Below are 5,632 nucleotides of genomic sequence, written 5' to 3' on the forward strand. Positions count from 1 at the left end.
AATGGAAAAAAGATGTGGAATAGTCAGTGAAGGTGCACCGTCAAAGTATATGCAGAAGCTTTTGAAAAGCCTTGTGACCACACAACCACGTGTATAAATGGAGGGGTCTTGTTAGTTCCTGAAGGAGTCCAGTCTGGTTGGCTCTGCTGACTAGCTTAACCCAGCATCTGGAATTCCTTCTGCATGAAAAATTTGCAGTCATCAGTTCCCAGAAGTAAATCAGATGAGGACTAACACTGATAAGCTGCTTAAGGTAAAGGTACTTTCTCCTTGCCCTCACACAGCCCCTTCTCCTGGTGCAACAAAATTTCAGGAACTCATGATGAAAGAAGAATCAAATGATCTCTGAAGCAACTGTACATGGTGTGAGGTTTTTCTGCTAAAAACAATCTACTCCCTGCTCCCCCCACAGGCAAGAACAGACTATTGACTGTACACATTAACAAGCTATGATCTAAATGCTTCAGGAGCTAATTGTTAACATTGTGGCAGCTAAAATATCCCTAAAACTGGCTCAGTGATGCCCCTGGATGTTTGAAGTGTAAAAACTTCTTAGGAAAGAATTATAAGCATTCTGTACACAGTTTGCTACAGCACCAAAACATTGGCCTGTTAAAAATCACAGAAATCAGATAGTTTAGATTGTGGCCTTAATTTTTTTTCTGTTAGCCATGGGGTTAGGTCTGCACAACAAACCATTATGCAGGCTTCTGATGCAGTTTCTGCCCTAAACAAAAGCCAGTTGTACCCATACTTTCTGATTTCACCATCATTAGCCACACACTGGGATACCTCCCTCCCTCTCCCCCTCCTCTTTCCTTTCCCAAAAGTAATAATGAAAATAGCAGGTGGCACTTATCAAGCTGGAACTTGGTATTATATACTGATGGGGCCACCTGAGGTCTGTCAAAGCCCTCAGAAAACTCAGAGGACATCCATCAGTGAAGACAGTGTCCAGTACAGACTGCTCCAGAGTCTCCATACCAGGAGCTACTTGCCTCAACTCCTCAGAGAAAGTAGTCTCCTTTCCCTATGATTATTCCAGCAGCAGGCAGATGAGTGAGGACAGCTGACTTGATATCAATGGCAGCAGCAAGTACTTCACCAGCTTCTTTGTAAAAGAGGTATGTCACTAGAGTATTTACAGACTGCTCTGGTCTTTCACTGAATTACATTTGGATTTGATGAGTTTTCTGTCATGACACTGAGTCCCTAACAGTGGATGTCAGGTACTGCTGGATCTCCTTCAGGCTGCAGCTGAAATAAAGAAACTTGACCTTTTCCACATGTTGACTAGAATGCTCCTGTGCTTCTGAAGCCAGCTAGCTCTTCATTGGGAAACTAGATTGGCTTCTAAGATTACCCAGAGAGGTGGTGGAAGCTCCATCCTTTGAGTGTTTCAAGACCTAGCTAGACAGAGCTTTGGCTGGCATGATGTAGTTGGGGCTGGTGCTGCTTTGAGCAGGGGGTTGGACTAGATGACCTCTGGAGGTCCTTTCCAACCCTCATTTTCTATGATTCTGTGTGCTGCAAGATGGAGCAAAAAAAGTTCTGACCACTCCAGAAAACTCCTGATAGTGTAACCCTTAAAAAAAGTGTGTGTATTGGGGGATGAGGGGGGCTAAGAGAGAGAGAGAGCTTTTGGGCAAGGAGCTTGGTGTGAAAGAAGCTTTACATACTGAGAAAAAATAATCTTTTTCCTGTTCTTTCATTCTTACTGTGTCTAGGGAAACAGGACTTTGTGCATTCTTTATAAATAAACAGCATACCATCAGAGAAATGCATATCTACCTCATTAGTTTCTCCTCTAAGAACTAAATGACTACTTGCATTAAAAAAGATAAGGATGTTGTCAGAAGACAGGTGTCTGCCTTACATCTAGAAGAATTGTGCTATTAAAGGTAAGAAGTTTTGGACTGTTGGTGTCACACAAAAAGCCAATTTATTTCTGAATCCTCTTTTTTCCCATCCTTATCATGCACATATCATTTCTTAAACATGAGTTTCTGGGAAAGTAAAAGATTAGAAAAACTGATGTAAGAACTAATTCATTGTACATCACTTGTTGGAGTCATTGTTGGATGGGAATTAAGCTATAAAGCAGCAGCATTTTTGTTAGAGTATCATTTGAGGATATTTTTGTGTGTGGAAAAAGCAATTGGAAGAGCAAGAAGGTTAGTTTATTTCTTCTTTTTACTAGTTGGGTTTTGTTTTTTGTTTTACAGAAATTGTATATGAATCTAATATTTTAATTTCAAATTAAATTAAAATTACTGCTGAACTTTGGGGAATATTTTTCTTGTTCTATTGTATTCACTCCTAGTCAGTTGATTTGACTGAATTGTTAATGCCACCTGCAACATAGTTTCATTGCTAATTTCAGTGCTAAGGGATTGACTCTGTTCTTTCACATACCTGTGTCCCAGCAGGACCTGCCAGTGATCTCCATTGCTGTCTGCAAGCATCAGCAACATAGGGACAGATCTTCAAAGCCTCCCTCTGTCCCCATGCTCTCTTCACCAAATACTCTCCCACACCTTCTTGATCTCAACACTAGCAGTCTGTCCCTTTCAGTACTGCCCGGATATCCTACAGACTGCAGACTCTTCTACCTTTGCTTGCCTATTCTCTTGTCTTACTGCCAGTAGGTGATTTTATATCTGCCCCACTGTATCTTATTCTTATCTTCTTAAATCCTAGACCTTCCTTACACCTTGCATCTCCATTCCAAGTTACTCCTTTCTACATCTAGCCTCTATTTCCATGCCTCTCTAGCTTGCAAAAACACTCTGCCTGCATCTCAAGACATGCATGTTAGCCGTTCCCTCTCCACCACAGTTTTGTTTTTTTTTATTTATTCTCATATGCTGCATCTTGTCCCAGGCCCTAATTTAAATATCTCAGGGTAGAGAATATATCTATTTATTGTTATCTTGTAAGACACACATATGTTGAGATGCTGTACTAATAAAATATCAGTGGGAAAACTCCAGTTGACTTCAGCAGGCAAAAAGATGGGCCCAGCCTATGTTTTTTTTTCATTCCAAACTATTTGCATAAACAATTGTAGGTCAGAAACAGAATCTTGTAAACTACTGCTAGAAATTTAGAAGTGGGGTCCCAATCCCACTCATATTAAAATCAATGGAAGTTTTACCCTTCGTTTACCAGTTCAGAGGAATACAATGACGTATTCGTAACGGTCTAGGTTTAGTGCCTAAGCAAAATGTGCAAAACGGTTAATGTGTAACAATTACACAAATTAATCTGTCTTCCTTACTCAGGCAGCTTGCCCACTGCTTGTTTACATGCACACCATTAGGAAACCCCTGGCTTCTCTTCCAGATTCGGCTATGGGCTTTGTGCAAACCATGTCACAGAACGGTTGTGTCTATTTTGGTTTACACATCCATGTAATCATAATAATGAAAATCTCTTGCAAGGATGTTGGGAGGCTTACTTAATAGTAAAGCCTGATTAGATCTTCAGATGAAAATCTCTAAAGGAATTAAAGGGAGAGAGAATATGGTAGTCAAGAAATCTGAATATATTCCTGCAAGGTAGGAATTTGATATTTCTTTAGGGCATTGTTGATTTATTTGTAAACCTGGCATATTGATGGATTTAAGTATCCCAATAAATTGCATACTCTATGCCATATTCAGCACATGCAATTTAGTAAAGGGCTAGGTAAATCATGATTTTGTATAAAATACTAATGTATTTGACTTGCAGCATCTCACCTTTCAGACTCATCATGTTGGTTAAAAGTATGTACTATCCAGCTTAATGTTTCTCAGGTTTTAAGATGTAGTCTATCTAACACTTCTTGGAGATTTTAATCAGCATAGTTAGAATTTTTTTTTTTTTATTATGATACTGTATTTTAAATAAACATTATTAGAATCAGTGTACCATCATTTGAGAATTAGTGATTTAGTGCCAAACATGAAATCTCTGATACTGCTGTGGTTATTTAGGCACATCTTTCTGTAAAGGAAATTCACCCATGAGAACTGCAGGTGCTTTGCATCTCTGAAAGCCCAAGAAATCTTGCACCAGGCACCAAAAAGCAGTGTCAAATAATGACAACACATGAATGACCAGCCTGAATTCATGTGATACAGGTAAAAACAGGAGGCAAATCTGGAATGTTAGTCCTGCTTTTTTACTGCAGAAGACCCAGTCTTTCTAGACATCACACTGAGAATATGCACTGTCCTATGACGCAAAAACATGAACCTAACTATTAGGACAAACTTTTAAAGCCTGACTGACAAGACCACTGCAGACATGTTTATAGGAAAGAGCCACACTGGTGTGCTGCCTGTGCCTCTCTGAGTTCCAAGAACAAGTCTTTCCAGCATCGGCATCCTGATGTTCCCACGTTGGTCTGTTGTTCTGTGTCAGTTCATCATCTGTTTATCACTTGGCCCACAGTAATGTGTGTTTTGTAATCATTGCATCAAGGGCTTCCACTGCTGGTTTCTCAGAAATCAGATCTGAATTGGCATTCTGGGATTGGGAAAGAGAATTACAGAAAAACTAAACGAACCCTCCTTGAATCACATCCAAACTCCTGCAAGTGAAGACTGTTTAGCAAGGTAGATTCATACTTCCAAGGGATCAGGCACGTTCAAAAGTTGGAGCTGCTTTCTATTAGGTGCATTGCACTTTGATTAATTTGTGGGGATGGTTTAAATCCTTCTATTTTGTCCACTGTAATCTAAACTGAGTCATGTATTATTGTAAATAAGAGCAATGTAGTGGAATCTATTTCACTTTTTAGGTATCAGCCCAAAGCCTTGGGTTTTTTACAGTACTTAAGGAAAGTAGGAAAAATGCTACTATAAAAGCCACAGCACATTTGCCAGCTGAATTGCTCATGCCATGAAAGTGCCACTCAGTGAATGCCCAGACTGAACCTGGTATTTCAACCTAGTGCCTGAGGAAGGAAATGTGGACTCCACTCTGCATGAGGCCCACTGAAGGATTGTGGTACTGCCTGTGGCAAGGCACTTTTATCTAGATCCTAGTTATTTTTCCCCCTAGGTATGAGCTAGGTACAATTTAGTTCTGTGTTCAGCCATAACTTTAACCCTGGCTTTCTGCTGTTCAAAACAGAGTTTAGACTCTGGGGCAGCGGTTTTCAGCATTTTTTCATTTGCGGACCCCTAAAAAAATTGAATGGAGGTGCAGACCCCTTTGAATTGTAAGCGTGGGTATTCACATACTTTTGATTGATCATAGTCATTTTTGGCAGACCCCTTAGACATCATCTGTGGACCCCTAGGAGCTGTGGACCATAGGCTGAAAACCACTGCTCCAGGGCAAACCTGCAGAGCCACCGAAGTCATGGACAAGGAAATGAGCTGGTGGCCTCAGGGTCTTCTTTTCTGGGGGGTGTGTGTGTGTGTGTGTGTGTGTGTGTGTGTGCGTGTGTAGCGTATATTTATAGTGTGTGTGTGTGTACATGTATAGCATATGTGTATATAGCATGTGTATGCATAGTGTGCGTATATGTGTAATGTACGTGTGTGTATAGTGTGTGTGTACATGTATAGTGTGTTGTTTAGTTAATCCGCGAAGGGGCACCCGCCTCCTGGCTGCTCACTGGAGCAGCAGCCCGCCA

The 5,632-nt window shown here is 40.6% G+C and overlaps 1 long non-coding RNA gene across 1 annotated transcript in view; it reads left to right on the forward strand.

Moving 5' to 3' along the window:
* Positions 1–213: 213 nt before the first annotated feature.
* LOC102368606 overlaps positions 214–5,632 on the forward strand; it is a 9,213-nt gene continuing 3,794 nt past the window's right edge. The window contains exons 1-2 of the long non-coding RNA XR_323772.3: positions 214–1,124; positions 1,728–1,901. This is a non-coding gene — a long non-coding RNA (uncharacterized LOC102368606). The remainder of the gene's footprint in view (positions 1,125–1,727; positions 1,902–5,632) is intronic.

The sequence above is a fragment of the Alligator sinensis genome, unplaced genomic scaffold (genome assembly GCF_000455745.1).
Source record: "Alligator sinensis unplaced genomic scaffold, ASM45574v1 scaffold30_1, whole genome shotgun sequence".
Lineage (NCBI taxonomy): Eukaryota > Metazoa > Chordata > Crocodylia > Alligatoridae > Alligator > Alligator sinensis.